The sequence below is a fragment of the Castor canadensis genome, chromosome 11 (assembly GCF_047511655.1).
Source record: "Castor canadensis chromosome 11, mCasCan1.hap1v2, whole genome shotgun sequence".
In the NCBI taxonomy this organism is placed as follows: Eukaryota; Metazoa; Chordata; class Mammalia; order Rodentia; family Castoridae; genus Castor; species Castor canadensis.
The window spans coordinates 23,177,062-23,195,550 of record NC_133396.1 but is presented as its reverse complement, the minus strand read 5'-3'; the positions used below and the strand labels follow the sequence as shown (position 1 = coordinate 23,195,550).

Here is an 18,489-nt window from a genome sequence, read left to right as displayed (position 1 = left end):
TGCTGAGCTTGATCCTGATCTTGGGTTGGAATCTCAACTGAAGGCTGAGAGCAGGGCTCACTCAGTCCTTGGAGCTTGGAGGGGAGGTGGACCTGGCTCTGGGTCCACGTAGACATCTGGATCCCTGGGACCAACACCCACCACTGTAGCAATGTGAGAAGAAGCCTTGGAACCCAGATAAGCAGCATGGACATGACAAATAATAGGGACATTTCAAGAATTCACCACTGAGTTAGGGAGCCAAAGCGTTATAACAGCCTCTTAAGTAGCACGAGGGAGCCAAAGCGTTTCGGCATTCTCTGCCTTAGTTCACCTAGGCAACGCCCCCCGCCCCCCCTCCCCCCATCTCGCCCTTTTACGAGTTTTGTTTAGAAAGCAGAAACCTTTATTAGGCTCGCATTTGGCCTCTGTGCCCGCAGGTGACAGGGCCAAAACTCCATTCCCCTAGAGGAGGCCTCGCCCTCCCCCACAGCTAGGCAGGGATCGAGCTCAGATCTGGGGGCAGCACACATTGGGTATGGTGTGACAGGACGGGGCCTCTGGGATAGTCCTAGGGCTAATCTGGTTCTGGCAGCCTGAGCTCCTCCTCTTCCAAGATGACGTCCCAGAGGTATTCTTCCATCCCCTGGCTGTACTGCTTCTAAGAAAAGCAAACTTACCTGTGAAATCAGGAGCAATTAGGGTGCAGATGAGAGAATGCACATTAAGGTTATTTATTCCACAACACTGCCATTTCCTCTAAACTCCCAGTTCCATGGTTTATGATTCACCACTCCCTTAGCTGGGGCTACCAGAGAATCAGGGTTGACTCCAAAAGCTCTGCAGGAGGGGTCTTGGGCCTGACACAGGCTATCTGAGATGGCCCCTTACATTGCCTTGGCTCAACACAGCCAGAATCTAGATAGAGGTCTACCCCGTGTGCACATGTGGACAAGACACTGACTTTCTTCAGAGCCCTTCTTACAATGATCTATTTTACTGTATGTTTATTGTCCACCACCACCTAGCATGTAAAGTGCCAGAACAGGCTTCATCCTGTTTATTCCTCTTGACTTGCAAAGGGCTGTACACATACTGATGGTTTTAAAATGGAACAGACTCCAAAAGTCACCTCATTTAAGGATGGATCTGTTATAATCAGATTTCTGCAATCAATACTGACTTCTTTCTCATTTCACAGGAAGCTTAGGCCTCCTGTGTGAAGTGTCCTTGACTGGTTTCATTTAAACTGAACTAAAGTCATTATTTTACATGGAAAAAGCTTCAAATACTTTTTCAGAAGGCAACCACTTTCTCTGTACTGTTTCTAGACAAAACACTTGGGGGCAGGGAAAAGGAAGGGGGCCAGGGGGAAGGAGGGTGAAATGACCCAAATATTATATGCACATATGAATAAAAGAAATAAAAAGAAAGACAAAACACTTCACAACTTAAGGGTAAGTTAAATGATCAAAAATCCCCATATTAAGTTCCCACTGGCATGAAGCATTCTATTTTGCCCTTCCCCTTTAAAAACATCCTATACATAGTAAGTAATGACTTTTTCTTTCCAGAAGTTACTTTGGCAACTTAATCCCTGATTAAGGACTTTCATATAATTGATTTATAGAAAGGTTCTTTGGAAGGCAAAATATTCTCCTTGACACATGGGGAGATGCTGAGATTTAGGTAGTACTCCTTAGCTGAAAGGCATAATGGTTTTCATAGCTATAGCATAATGGCATAGGGCTGAAGTTCTTACTTTGTTCCCAATCTCTGGGATCCTGTTTGGGAAGAGTTCTAAAAAGACTTAGGTTCAAGCACCCTGGCCTCTCGAACCCCTGAAGAAGGAGCCTAGCCCCCTCTTGGGTGCACAACTGTACTAGTACTCAGAGGCCTTAGTCCTGCTCTCTCTGAGCCATAAAGGTATTTACTATGGGATAACTTCCATGATGAAACATTATTTCTTTCCCATTTCTTTTTTTTTTGATTCATCTATTTCTTCTATTATATTCTCCCTGATTTCTGTTTCTTATATCCATAGCTTAAGTTTTGACTTCTAGTGGAATCCAAATGTGAATATTCTCTCCTGAATACATGAAGACAGGCTTCATGACTGCTGTCTTTGTTAATTTCTAAACTGAGATAGAACTTCTTAAGGCATAATAGGATAAACTAATTGTTTTGATATAAAAATGATTTAAAAACCTTTCACAAATATTTAATAAGTTCTCATAAAGGAAATACTAGTGTTTGAAATTCTCACCATCTATTAGTAGATTTTTCAGCAGCTTCAACAATTCCTTTTCTGTGAGGTCTATCTCCATGGTTCCACATCACTGACATCTGTCTCTCTTCCTTCAAACCCACAAAATAGAATAATATGAGAAGTTAAAGGATGTCTTGCATGTTAGCCAAAATGAAAATAAAATATAAACTTTCATGGTTCCTCTTTGAAATAAGTAAGAGGCAATTTAAATTGATTTTCCATTGTACAAGTAATACAAGTGAAATAACAGGTACAGTGAAAACCCTCTTTGTCTTAATTCCCCACTGTTGAGGTAACCACTATGCTGAGTTTGGTATCTATCTTCCTGGATCTTTTCCCGTGTATTTGCCTACATGCATATTTACATACAGCAAATCATTTTATTGCATGATTTTCATCTTCTTTTACATAAATGGTAACATCCTGCCTCTTGATTCTTTCTCTCACTATGTCATGTTTCTTTCCTTCCCTGTACATAGAACTTTCCCTATTCATTTAAACTCCTGCATAATATTCTATAGTATGGACACATCATGGTTGATTTCATAATTCCTTATTTTTTTAGAGCATGTCAGTTTCCCTTGTTGCACTCATAGCTACAGTGAACAACCCCGTACATACTTCTTTTGTGAGCATGGACAAGGATTGCTGTACATAGGGATCTAGGAATGGGATGGTTAAGGTAAAGATTATTATAGATAGGGAATTTTAATTGCCCTCCAAAAAGTGGTGCCAACTTACATTCCAGGCAACAGAATATGACAGTACTCATGAACTTCATGGCTCAGTGAAGATCAAGAACAGTGTATTATACATCTGAATATATAATGAACAGAATTCATGTAAATACCTTTGCTTAAGCCTAGTAAAATGATACATGTCATATTAATAAAAATAAGACAACACAGTTACAACTTGTTATAGACTATCAATACACAAGAAAAGGATACTTACAAAATTTCCTAGTGAATTGGAATTTTATTAGAACTGATTCAAATAATTATGCCATCATGTCAGATAATGTTACTGAAAAACTTTAAATAATAAACTCACTTATATCCTTATCAAAGCTTTACTTTACCACTCATCTTTGTCTAGATGGGAAGAAAGGTAAAAAGGCATAAAAGGGGGAGATGGTATATAATGAAATGCTAAAAGACCATCAGACACTAGGAGCTATAATTCTTCAGAATCTGTAATCGCTGAATTGTGGAGGTGATGGAAAACTGTAGGATAATCTGAAACTTTACTTGGAGCTAAGAGAGTAATTGTTAAATAGACAAAAAGCAGCCTAAACAAAGGCATGACTGCAGCAGTAATCAGGCTTTAGTAGACCAGTCTGCCTGCAAAGAATTGGGTTAGGAAGCAGTGAAAGCACACAAAAGCACATATAGACTCCAACACAGTGGTAGTGGGAGACTTTAATACCCCCTCATCACCAATAGATAGGTTATCCAAACAAAAAAAATCAATAAAGTAATTTTAGAACTAAATCACACCATAGATCAAATGGACCTATAGAATATTTTATCCATCATTTGCACAATATACATTCTTCTCAGCAGCCCATGGAACTTTCTCCAAAATTGATATCTTAGGGCACAAAGCAAGCCTTAGCAAATATAACAAAATAGAAATAATCCCCTGCATTCTGTCTGATCACAATGTATTAAAACTAGAACTCAACCACAAAACAACAGCAGAAAATATGCAAACAATTGGAAGCTGAACAACACATTGTTCAATGATTAGTATGTCATCAATGAAATAAAAGAGGAAATTAAAAGGTTCCTGAAAGTTAATGAAAATGAAAACACAACCTACCGGAATCTATGGGACACAGCAAAGGCAGTCCTGAGAGGAAAGTTTATAGCCATGAGTGCATATATTAAAAGGACAGAAAGATCCCATATAAATGACCTAATGCTATATCTCAAATTTCTAGAAAAACAAGAACAAGCAAAACCCAAAACAAGCAGAAGGAGAGAAATAATAAAACTAAGGGCTGAAATTAATGAAATAGAGACCAAAAAAAAAAAAAAAAAAAAAAAAAACCATACAAAGATCAACAACAAAAAAAGCTAGTTCTTTGAAAAAATAAACAAGATTGACAGACCTCTGGCAAACCTGACTAAAATGAGGAGGAAAAAACCCAAATCAATAAAATCAGAAATGCAAAATGGGAGATAATAACAAACACCATAGAAATCCAGGTAATCATCAGAGAGTACTTTGAGAACCTATATTCTAATAAATTTGAAAATCTTGAAGAAATGGAAAATTTGTAGATACTTATGACCATCCAAAGCTGATCCAAGAGGATATTAACCACCTCAATAGATTTATAACATGAAATGAAATTGTAGCAGCAATAGTTTCCCAAAAGAGAAAAGTCCAGGACCTGATGGATTCTCTGCTGAATTCTATCAGACCTTCAAATACCTACTCTCCTTAAACTTTGCCATGAAATAGAGAGGGAAGGAATGAAGGAATACTTCATTCTATGAAGCCAGTATTACACTCATCCCCAAAACAGACAAAGACACATCCAAAAAGGAGAAATACAGACCAATCTCTTTAATGAACATCAATGCAAAAATTAAATAATGGCAAATTGAATCCAACAACATATCAGAAAGATCATTCACCATGACCAAGTTGGCTTCATCCCAGGGATGCAGGGGTGGTTCAACATATGCAAATATATAAATATAATACAGTACATTAATAGAAGCAAAGACAAAAACCACTCGATCATCTCAATAGATGCAGAAAAAGCCTTTGATAAGATTCAACACCACTTCATGATAAACACTCTAAGATAACTAGGACTAGAAGGAATGTACCTCAACATTGTAAAGGCTATATATGACAAACCTATAGCCAACATCATACTTACTGGGGAAAAACTGAAGCCATTTCCCCTAAAATCAGGAACAAGACAAGGGTGCCTACTATCCCCACTCCAATTCAACATAGTTGTGGAATTCCAAGTCAGAGCAATAAGGTAAGAAGAAGAAATAAAAGGAATACAAATCGATAAAGAAACTGTCAAAATATCACTATTTGCAGACAACATGATCCTATACCTCAAAGACCCAAAAAACTTTACCCAGAAACTCCTGGACACCATAAACAGCTACAGCAAGGTGGTAGGATAAAAAATCAACTTACAAAAATCATTAGCTTTTCTATACATCAACAATGAACAGATTGAGAAAGAATATAGGAAAACAATTCCATTTACAATATCCTAAAAAAATCAAATACCTAGGAGTAAACTTAACAAAGGATATGAATGACCTCTATAAGGAGAACTACAAACCTCTGAAGAAAGAGATTGAGGAAGGTTACAGAAGGTGGAAAGATCTTCCATGCTCATGGATTGATAGAATCAACACAGTAAAAATGGCTATATTACCAAAAGCAATCTATATGTTTAATGCAATTCCCATCAAAATCCCAAAGACATTCATCACAGAGATTGAAAAATCAACCCTAAAGTTCACTTGAAAACAAAAGAGACCACGAATAGCCAATGCAATACCTGGCAAAAAGAGCAATGCTGGAGGTATCTTATTACCTGGCTTTAAACTATATTACAGAGCATAGTACTGGCACAAAAACAGATATGAAGATCAATGTAACAGAATAGAGGACCTGGATATGAATCCACACAGCTATGCCCACCTTATTTTTTGACAAAGGTGCCAAAAACATTCAATGGAAAATAGACAGCCTCTTCAGCAAATGTTGCTGAGAAAAGAGGTTATCTGCCTGCAGAAAACTGAAACTAGAACCATGTTTATCACCCTCTACTAGTATCAACTTGAAATGGATCAAGGACCTTAATATCAGACCTGAAACTCTGAAACTAGTACAGAAAAGATCAGGGAATACTCTGGAAGCAATAGGTATAGGCAAGGACTTCCTCAATAGAACCCCAGCAGCTCAGCAACTAAGAGAAAGGTTGGACAAATGGGACTGCATGAAATTAAAAAGCTTCTGCACAACAAAAGAAATGGTCTCTAAACTGAAGAGACCACTTACAAAGTAGGAGAAAATATTTGCTAGCTATACATCAGACAAAGGACTGATAACCAGAATATACAGGTAGCTCAAAAAACTAAACTGCCCCCAAATCAATGAATCAATAAAGGAATGGGCAACTGAACTAAACAGAACTTTTTCAAAAGAAGAAACCAAATGGCCAAAAAACACATGAAAAAATGCTCACCATGTCTGGCCATAAAGGAAATGCAAATCAAAACCACACTAAGATTCCACCTCACCCCTGTTAGAACAGCCATCATCCAAAACACCACCACCAACAAATGTTGGCCAGGATGTGGGGAAAAAGGAATCCTTATACACTGCTGGTGGGAATGCAAGCTAGTGCAACCATTCTGGAAAACAATATGGAGGCTTCTTAAAAAACTAAACATAGCTCTGCCATATGATCCAGCAATCCCACTCCTAGGGATATAACCAAGGAATGTGACACAGGTTACTCCAGAGGCACCTGTACACCCATGTTTATTGCAGCACTATTCACAATAGCTAAGTTATGGAAACAGCCAAGATGCCCCACTATTGATGAATGGATTAAGAAAATGTGGTATTTATACACAATGGCATTTTACTCAGCCATGAAGAATGAAATGTTATTCTCAAGTAAATGGAAGGAACTGGAGAACATCATCTTGAGCAAAGTTAGCCAGGCTCAGAAGACCAAAACTCGTATGTTCTCCCTCATATGTGGTCTTTAGACCTAAAACAAATGCAGTAATATTATTGGACATGGGTCACATGCTAAGGGGAGAACACACACAGGAGGAATAGGGAAAGGTAGGAAACCCTAAACTTAATATGTGCCCACTGCAAAGGAGCTAACACAGTGACCTTAAAATGACAGAGGTCACTATGGGAAGGTGACCGGGAAGTAGTGACAAGGTCTGGTACAGATGAATCAATTTGGGTTGTAATACAAAGGTGCATGAAAGCAATGCTAGGAATCTCTCTGTGTAGCTATCCTTATCTCAACTAGTAAAAATGCTATGTTTTTCTCATTATTGCTTTTGTCCTCTCTTCAACGTAATTGGAGAAGAGGGCAGAACAGATTCTTCCTGGTAGCAAGGGAGGTTTGGGGGGGAAGAAATGGTCCAAATAATGTATGCACATATGAATAACTGAATAATAAAAAAGGATCAGAGAATAAATACTTTAGGCTTTGCAGGTCCTAAGATTTCTGTCAGAACTACTTAACTGTCATTGTAGCAGGAAAGCAGCCATAGACAACACCAAAATGAATGGGCATGGCTGTTATAATAAAAAATTATTTACAAAAACAGGTAGTAAGCTAGATTTGACTCATGGGTTATAGCTTGTTGTCTCCTGCTATAATGAAACTTACCATGCCTGCAAGGCAACATGTTAGAATGTTCATAGCAGTGTTGTTTGTGATAGCAGTAAATTGTAATTAACCTAAATGTTCATCAGGGGACGAGAAGTTGTGTAGATTCTTGCAATGAAATACTATGTGACAGTTAAAACTGAAATTATAAACATAAACACAGATGAATACCACAAGAAATAATGAACAAGAGAGATTCCAAGATGGCGGCTAGAGGGAGGAAGCAGAAAGCGTGCCTCCTAAAGTAAAATCTTGGAGAGATGCTGGAGATACACTTTACAGGAAAAACCACCGAGAAGAGGCAAAACTTGGACCCCTCCACACCTCCAGCCTGTGCATAGCATTCCCACTTCACATTAAACGGAGAAACCAGGAGGGCTCCCACGCTGCCTCCAGACGTCAGCGTCCAGGCCACTTGGGAAGAAGACCACAAGGAACTGCATACAGGCCTGCCTTGCATAATGCACATTGCTGAAATGCTCCAGAGATGGCACTGCTTCACTGGCATCATGACACCCAAGTGGAGGAATCTGGAGGCCTCAGTAGAAGAGCAGGCAGATGTGATGAAGGGGAACGTTTGCATTCAGACATCTGAATTCTAGGTGACTGGGCAAGTCACATACTTCTCTGAGCCTTAGCTGGTATTTTACTGTATCTTTATGGCTCACCATCCCTAGCCATAAAGGAAATGCAAATCAAAACTACATTAAGATTCCACCTTACTCCTATTATGGTAGCAACCATCAAGAACACAGTGACAACAAATGTTGGCAAGGATGGGGTGGGGGAAGGAACCCTCATACACTGCTGGTCTGAATGTAAGCTGGTACAACCACTGTGGAAAATAGTATGGAGGCTTCTTAAAAAGCTAAAAATAGACCTGCCATATGACCCAGCAACAGCACTCCTAAGGATATACCCAAAGGATTATGAGTCAGGTTACTACAAAGGCACCTGTACACCCATGTTTATTGCAGCACTATTCACAACATCCAAGCTATGGAAACATTCAAGATGCCCCACTACTGACGAATGGATTAAGAAAATGTGGTATTTATATACAATGGAATTTTACTCAGCTACAAAGAAGAATGAAATTTTGTCATTCACAGGTAAGTGGGTAGAACTGGAGAACATCATCTTAAGTGAAGTCAGCCAGGCTCAGGAGGCCCAAAGCTGCATGTTCTCTCTCATATGTAGAATATAGACCTAATACAAATGCAGGAGTATTATGAAACACTGGTCACACTAAGGGAAGCCATGCATGGGAGAGAAACTAAGAATTTGAATAGGTTGATATACAAGAGTGAATGTAGGAATCTTAAACCAACCTAAACTACCATAAGAAATGGACTAAGGTAGAATGAAGAAAATTAAAGGAGATAAACTAATTGGGGTTATAATACATACACACATAGAAATATCACAAGGAAACTCCCTGTGTGGCCTCCTTTATCTCAAACAAAAATGTCATGTCTTTCATTTTGTCTTTTCTTTTTTTCTTCTACAAAATCAGAGAATGGGAAGGAGGAACAAGTCCTGCCCAGGGGAAGGGCTGGTGCCAGTGGGAGGGGGGAGGTAATGGAGAAAGGGGGTAGGTGGCTAAATGTGGTGCAAAACATGTGTAAACTTGTGTACAAATGCAAAAATGATACCTACTGAAACTATCCCAGGAATGGGGGGGGGCAATAAAGGGGACTAATAGAGGGAGTGAATTCATGTATGATGTATTTGATACATTGTAAGAACCTATGTAAATGCCACAATGTACCAGCACCCAGCACAATAATAAAGGAAAAAAAGAAGTTGAATTGAAAAAAAAAAAGAAAGAATGAACAAAATCCAGCAAGTCACAATTATATATGTATAGTTCAGTTGATGTAAAATCAAAAACACATAAAGTTAAAAGAATATATTTAAAGATACATCCTTAGTAAAAATAAGAAAAAATAAATAACAAAATTAAGCATATAATTGCCCCTCTCTTGACAGAGAAAATGTATGCAATATTGGAGAGGCATGCTAATTGTTTTAAATATACTTAAAATGTTCTACTTATTATGCTAGAAGTGGGCAAATTTGTGTACTTTCCATTGTCTTTTTCATACTTTATCAATATTGTATTTCTTTCATAGCAAGCATTTGATAGTTATAGCTTTATATTAAAAATGAAAATTAAGGGTGGGCTTGGTGGCACATGCCTGTAATTCCAGGTATTAGGAAGGTGGAAATCAGAGGATAGTGGTTCAAGGCCATCCAGGACAAAAGTTAGCGAGACCCTATCCCAAAAGCAAGTCAAATGTGATGCATGCCAATAATCCCAGCTATTCAGGAAGCAGAGATAGAAAGATTGTGGCCCAACACCAGCCCAGGTGCAATCACAAAACCCTATGTGAAAAATGAACTAAAAGCAAAAGGACAGGGGGCATGGCTCAACTAGTAGAGCACTTGCACAACAAGTGGAGCCCTGAATTTAAACTCCAGTACTACCAAGAAAAGGAAAAATGAAGAAAATTACAAATAAAGAGAACTGTAATTCAAATAGTACTCATCCAAAGCCTCTAACTTCCTTTCCTCCTAGAAACTCCATAAAATAACAATAGATTACACTTCCACATGTGAAAAGAGTGAAGGGTAGACAATCTATACATGAGAAATTGCCATAAATTTCTGAAACAATTTAGAAATCTACTGATGATAAACAAACAAACAAACAAAAACTAGCAGTCCAAAATTTGTAGGGGCAAACCTCAGGGAAAGAAAGATCCATATCACTCAATAGAATCCCATGGAGAAAGGGGAACCACAACCTGAAGTTTAATTGAAAGTCTTTCTACTAAAAAAAATAAATAAATAAAACCAGGGATAAATTTTGCTGGTAAGGTGTTCAGGCATTTTACTCAGCAAAAATTCAGAGATCTCATCTATTGAGAAATTAAATAAATAAAAAGACTACGAAAATTCATCTGGCTGGACATTTCACATTAAAGCTATCAGGTGCTTAGTTTCTTTCCTACTTACTCTTAAGTGATGGTTGCTAGTCAACCAATTCTACCCATGTATATATAATTCCTATTAACTGTCTGACTAGAGGGAAAGAGAGTGAAAGCAGGACTCTTCACTCACTGAGGAAAGTAGCTTCACTTTCTATTCTTCATATAAATGAGTAGTCAGAGATCACCAGATATGGAAATCAACAACCAGGATAAACACAGTAAATGAACTTGGCAGAGATAGTAATAACTTAGGAAACAGAAAAGAATCTTAAAATATAATACCAATCCTCATTAGTATTCTCAGATTAGAGACAACATTGCTTCATAAAACAAAAAGAGGACACTATAAACACCAAATAAGACAATGCAAACAGCTTTGGGAAGTAACAATATATCTGTCCTCCACAAAAAAGTCAATGAAGTTTCTAGAAAATAAAGTTAACTTTCCTAAACATGGAACCAAAAGAAATAGAACCTGAGCACATCAGATAAAAGATAATAGATGTAGAGGATTAACTAAATATGTTAAACATCTAATAGAAAATCCAGAAAAAGAGAAACTACAAAAGACAGGGAAGGATATTACCTAAAAATAACAAGAAAATATTCAGAGGTGAGAAAAGATGTTGGATTTCAAGTTCTTTAAACATGACTGGACTAAGAGGAAGAATGAGAAAGAAAAGAGTGATACACTCACATATTATAAAAAACAATTACACCTTATCAAGCATGAACAGAAATTCCAAAATTTTTGGAAACAAATGAAAAGGAAGATCTTGATTCTCAACAAAAAAGCTGATTTTTAAAAAAAGTTAGCAAGACTGGATGCTAAAAAACAATGGAGAAATGCCTCCAAAATTCTGAGGGAAAAGTATTTTCAATTCAGAATTTTATATCTCACCATTATGTCAATCAATATTGAGTTCCTAATGAAAATTATTTTCAGACACTCAAGGAATCAGAAAGTTCACTATCTGTATGCTTTTAAAGGGAGTTGAGTACATACTCTATCAAAATGAGTCCATAAATCAAGAAAAAGGGAGATGTAGACTATTAAAAGTGGTATGTGTAAACCAGAAACATTTAGAAAAGTAAGAAAAAGGAAAAAGAAAAAGCAGAAGACAGCTGCGTAGATGAACTGGTAACTCTCAGCTTCAAACAGAAGCAAAGCTGGCAGGCACTGAAAAGAACGTTTTCAGGTCAGGCTGGATGTGGTGGCTCAGTTCTGTAATCCTAGCTACTGGGGAGGCAGGGATTGGGAGGATTGAAGTGAGAGGCCAGCTTAGTCAAAACCAATTAGCTCAATACTTAGCTGGGTGTGATAGCACATGCCTGTTATCCCAGCTACAAGGAACTGTAAATAGGAGGATTGTGGTTCAAGCCAGCCTGGGCATAAAAGTGATACCCTACTCCAAAAATATCTAAAGCAAAGAGGGCCAGGAGTGTGGCTCAAGTGGTAGAGCAATTGCCTAGCAAGTGCAAGACCCTAAGTTCAAACCTCAGTACTGAAAAAAAGAGAATGTTTCCTGACTGCTAGGAAGAAGAATAAAACAGATTGTAAGTAGTATGTATATACACTGCTATAGAATGGCATAGCCACTTCAAAAACAGTATGGAAATTCCTAAAAAATTTAAACTCGAACTACCATAAGATCCAGCAATCCTACTCCTTGATATTTATCCAAAAGAAATGAAATAAGGATCTAGAAGAGTTACCTGTACCTCCATGTTCATTGCAGCATTATTCACAATAGCCAAGAAGTAGAAGCAACCTAAATGTTCATCAGTGGATAAATAAATGAGGAAAATTTGGTGTATGCACAATAGAATATTATTTACCATTTTAAAAGGAGGAATTTCTGTTTTATTCTACAGCATGAACAAACCTTTCAACTCAACATGAAATAAGCTAGTCACAGAAAGTCAAATACTATATGATTCCACTTATATAAGATATCTAAAACAGTCAAACTCAGAAGCAAAAGACAGAACAGTGGTTGCCAAGGGCTGAAGGCAGAAGGAAATAGGGAATCATTGTTCTGCCGGTATAATATTTCAGTTACTCAAGACGAGTAAGTTCTAGAAATCCTCTGCACAACACAGTACCTACAGCAAACACTTTATATACTGGCACTTTAGAATATATTAAGAGGATAATTCTCATATTAAGCATTTTGAACACACACACAATCCATAAAGGAATACAAGGAACTTTTTAGATATCTTCAGTACCTTGATTGTGGTTGTGTTACCATGGGGGTATGTATGAATTCAAACTCATTGAAGTGTCTGCAGTACATATGTACAATTTTTGTATATTAATTTTACTTCAGTAAAGCTTAAAAATTAGTAATGGAAAAAATGAATGAAGAGCTGGATAATATTCAGAAACAAAAAAATTTTACAATTTTAAAGAGCTATCCACTAGAAGTATTTTTCAAAACAATCTTTTTTTTTTTTTTTTTTGCTGGGATGCTCAATTCACCTAAGGAGTAAAGATTCAAGCAAGTACTATTCTTTTTTATTATTATTACTTTTTGTACTATTTTATTTTTTCTAGTTGAAGCATAATTTTTATTTTAAAAATGGAAGAAAAATTAAATAGCTTAGTTAGGATTGCTTCTTAAGGCATATTTAGGTCAATTTTTCTTACTGTTTCCTTGGCTATCAAAATAAGTTAATAAGGTTCTCATACATAAAAATATAGGCTAAACCTCCTTGAAGACTATACTGCTATTTGAAATGTTATGATGGCAGATTTTTCATTAACTTTGTGTGTTCCTTCTCTGTGAGCTCTATTCCCATACTTCCTAGAATATTTTTTATTTCTCTGATATTTTCTTAATTTCCTTCAAAAAGATAGAAGTAAAAACATATGAGGGATTTACATATTATCTAGTGACTAGAAGGCATTTAAAAAATAATTTGTGGGGGCAGGGAGGTGACCCAAACAATGTATACACATGTGAGTAAATGTAAAAATGATAAAAAAAAATAATTTGTGCTGGGTGTGGTGATGCATGCCTGTAATCCCTGCACTGGGGAGCCAGAGATAGGAGGATGAAGACTTCTAGGCCAGTCTGGACTAGTTCCAGGGCTACATAGTGAGATTATACCTCAAAAACATTTTAAAAAATGATGAATAAGCAAATAAATAAACAAGTATTTGTGACTAATTAATATTAACCTCAACTTTTAGATGAGCAAAAGCATAAGAAGACCCATCCAACTAACTGCTTCTTGTTGGATTAAAAAAAATAGTATTTCTTCCCTTAGTCCTCGTAAGTTTAGTAAGGGTATTTCATAGAGATATAATCAAATATAATGCCCAATAAAACATGCAACATGTAATTTCCTTTTATTTTTAATTTTTAGATAACTGACTGAAACTATTCTGTAATTAGGCAGTGGCTTTGTTATTATCCCAATTAGGAAATTACCTATTTTTTTACCAAAATTTTACTTCATACTTTACTGTGCTAATTTATAATTTGATATTTTTTAAAGCACAGAGCAGTGAAGTTATATTGCTGAAAAATATTACAAAGAATAAAATCTTGCTATTAACAAAGAGCAGTTAAAATATTTATTCTTTTTTTTTCTTTTGCAGTACTGGGGATTGAATTTAGGGCCTTATCATGCCAGGCAAGTCCTCTATAACTTCAGCTACTCTCCCAGGCCAAAAGATTTATTCTTAAAATATAGATAATTCAAAGCATGATTGTACAATTAGATACAAACTAAAAGAGAATAAAGAAGATATCAACACATTATTTAGTGAAAAGAATTAATATTGTATTTATAGTAACTCAAATTTCTCACCTGTGACAATTTGAACCTTTCCATTATCTATAAAAAGAGATATGATTAAGACACAATGTCACAGACACAGAAAAAAAGTACTCAAAAAAAATTTACTTGACCCTAGCTCAAGTAAACACTCCCCAGTATTTTCTGAAAGTCATCCTTTAACTTTAATGACTAGGTTTTACAAACTCAAATTATATTATTAAAAGGCACTGTGTCTCTTCCCTAGCCTGAGAAGTGGTTTCAAGAGTGGAATGGCTCAAGTGGTGTACCTACTTAGCAAGCCTGAGGCCCTGAACTCAAACCCCAGCACTGCGCCCCCAAAAAATGAGTAAGGAAAGGGCAAATAAGGGTGAATATGGGAGATGCATTTTGTATTCATACATGAAAACAGAATAATAAAACCTTCTGAAATTGTTCTAAGAAGAGGGGGAAGAGGGAAGAGTGAGAACGATGGGGGAGGTGAATCTAAGATCTATTGTAAGCACATCTGTAAGTATCACAATGTATCCCTTACAACTATTACATGCTAACAATAAAACAATTTTACAAAAAAGTGTTAATTTTATAATAATTTGTTTTGCATGGCTTTTTATATTTGTGTTATGTTTTAGCATTAAAATGCTAATTAAACAAAAACAAGTAGACTAAACATTTCAATTAAAAGAAAAAAATTTCAGAGTAAAGAAAAATAAGAACTTAAGTAAGTTAATGCTGTTTAACTGTAAACATAAAAATTCAGATATCATGATAAAAGATAAGCTATGCAAGCCTAATTAAAAACTATATTGATATTAGACAAAGAATTTTTTTAAAAAGAGGAGAGATTAAAGAAAAAGGGCATTTTATAATATTATAAGGGTTGATTTGATGGAAAGATAGAACCATCCTAAATTTGAATGCACTTAATAATACAGTCTCATATATATAAAGCAAAAATTGACAGAAAAAAACACAGCTTTAGACTATTTCACAGTCATATGTTTGGAGACTTTAATATTCTTTTCTAAGTCATTAAACAACCAGGCCCACTCTTCCCTAAAAATCAAGAATGAAACAAAGACTTAAAACAACATAATTAACCAACTTGATTATAAATGACACAAACACACACAACTAGTTGACATGTAGAAGGCATATTCTTCTCAAATACATCTGATAAAGTTATAAAAATGAAACATAGTTGGGGCCATAAAGCAAGTATTATCCCCTTAAAGGATAAAATATGCAGTGAATATTCTCTGGGACTATGGAATTAAATTAGAAGGAATTAACAAAAAGATGATGAGAAAATTGTCAAGTGATCAGAAATTAAGCAACATACATAAATGGCACATTTATGAAATTAGAAATCTGCCTCTACTTTCTAAAGGAAATTAGAAAATTTTGGGCTGAATGATCATTAACACATGACACTAAATTTGGAGAATGAAGTTAAAACAATGTATAGAAAATTTAAAAGTTTCACAACTGATAATAAAGTCTGAAAAAAAATTATCTAAGCTAGCAGCTCTCAAACATTTTGGCCACAGGATACTTTTACACCCTTAAAAGTTTTTGGAGAGAAGTGGAGAAGTAGCTCAGTTGTAGTTACCTAGCATACATGAGGACCTAGTTTTGATCCTCTGCATTACACATTACACACACACACAGAAGTACACACCCAGGGGTTTTGGAGATGCTAAAGAGCTTCTGATTATATCATATGCTATATCATAAACCAAGTACTAATAAACTTTAAAGGCCCCAAATCATGCAAAGTATGTCCTCTGAGTACAAGAGAGTTAATTAGAAATGAGTAACAAGCAGGGCATGGGTGGCTCACACCTGTAATTCTAGCTACTCAGGAGGCAGAGATCAGGAGGGTTGCAAGACCATATCTGGAAAAAAAAAAACCATCACAAAAAAGGGCTGGTGGAGTATGCAGAGTTCTAACCCTGGTACCACACACACACACACACACACACAAACAAAGTAACAAGAAATGTGGGAACTTAACAAATATCTAGATATCAAACAACACATTTCAATATAACCAATGGGCCAAAGAGAAAAAGCATTTTGAACTGAATGAAAATGAATTTTATAGAATGCAACTACAGGGTGCTTAGAGGAAATTTTATGGCTATAAATGACTAGACTGGGAAAGAAGCATTAAGGCACTCAAATCAGTGCGTTAAACTAGAAAAATAAGAGCAAACCAGACAAAAGGCAAGAAGAAGAAAGAAAGTAATACAGAGTAGAGTGTATATTAAAAAACAGAAAATAGAAGCTGGGCAGCAGTGGCTCACATCTGTAATCCTAGCTACTTGGGAGGCTAAGATTGGGAGATCTCCATTCGAGGACAGCCTGGGCAAATAGTTCACAACACCCTTTTCATCAGAATAGCCAGCACAAATAGACTGTAGATGTGGCTCAAGCAGCAGAGTGCCTGTTTTGCAAACTGAAGCCCTGAGTTCAAACCCCAGTCTTTTTTTTTTTTTCAGGTTTATATTTTTTTTATTTTTATTTTTTTCTAATTTTTCTTTTTTATTATTCATATGTGCATACAATGCTTGGGTCATTTCTCCCCCCTGCCCCCACCCCCTCCCTTACCACCCTCTCCTCCCCACCCCCTCAATACCCAGCAGAAACTATTTTGCCCTTATCTCTAATTTTGTTGAAGAGAGAGTATTAGCAATAATAGGAAGGAACAAGGGTTTTTGCTAGTTGAGATAAGGATAGCTATACAGGGAGTTGACTCAAATTGATTTCCTGTGCATGTGTGTTACCTCCTAGGTTAATTCTTTTTGATCTCACCTTTTCTCTAATTCCTGGTCCCCTTTTCCTATTGGCCTCAGTTGCTCTTAAGGTATCTGCTTTAGTTTCTCTCTGTTGAAGGCAACAAATGCTAGCTAATTTTTTAGGTGTCTTACCTATCCTTATATCTCCCTTGTGTGCTCTGGCTTTTATCATGTGATCAAAGTCCAAACCCCTTGTTGTGTTTGCCCTTGATCTAATGTCCACATATGAGGGAGAACATACGATTTTTGGTCTTTTGGGCCAGCTAACCTCACTCAGAATGATCAAACCCCAGTCTTGAGGCAGGCTCAAATTAGTAAAAGTTCAGCACTCATAGAAACTTAATATTACATTTCAAATTGACCATGCGCTGGCTCAGGGACCATCCCCACCTGGCCGGGAACCATTCATGCCCTTCCCCACTCATTGATTTTTGAATGGAAGTCACCTGGTTCCTCCTTTCCCATAGATTAAGTTTTAAAAGTACCTGAGGAAGAGGAGCAGGCGCACTCCACCTGCAGATTCAACCTGCGCCCACCATGCCTCCTCTTATATTTCACTTCCCTGATTTTTAATAAACTCCATTTACACCCACATGTCCTGCGATGGATTCCTCCATGCAGGACAAAGAATTTGGAAGTCTTCTGATCACAGACTGCACTGGCGCGCTGGAACAGTCTCACAAAAAAAAAAAAAAAAAAAAGAAACAAAGTAGAAAACTGATAGAGAAATAAATGAAATCTGTCACCAGAGGATGGATGAGGGGTTCCTACAGTTTCCCAGTTTCCATGCAGAATCCCAGGTCCTTGAGATCCACAAACAAGATGTACTTAAGTTCTCTAAGTATTAGTTTCCTAAAATTAAAAACAGTACCATTTAACTAAGGATTGGACATTGGTCACTTATAAAGTATATCTATAATAAAAAATGTAATTAATTTAAAATTCATTTATCTAAAGGCAAAATTAAAAAGGGGACTTATTCTATTAGTAAGATATATTATACTTAAAAGATAAGGAGAGCTTAATGGTACTAATTAATGCTGTCCATCCTCACCTTAAGATGTTACACAATAAAAATTGTTTTGTCAGTTGCTACACATTTTAAAACACTCTGACTGTTCTAAGTTTTTGTCATCTACAGTTTGGATTCTTCTCTAAGACATTTACAACTAAACTCCAACTAAATGTCTCTATAAATCTCTCTCAAACATTTGTCTATTTAAATATTTCTTCTCGAGTACT

The 18,489-nt window shown here is 36.4% G+C and overlaps 1 long non-coding RNA gene across 1 annotated transcript; it reads right to left on the bottom strand.

The window, feature by feature from the left end:
- Positions 1-6: 6 nt before the first annotated feature.
- Positions 7-4,290, bottom strand: LOC109693882 (uncharacterized). The gene is made up of 3 exons (XR_002213062.2): positions 2,990-4,290; positions 2,246-2,337; positions 7-143 (listed from the first exon to the last, which is right to left on the bottom strand). It is a non-coding gene; the product is annotated as an uncharacterized lncRNA (long non-coding RNA).
- Positions 4,291-18,489: the final 14,199 nt, after the last annotated feature.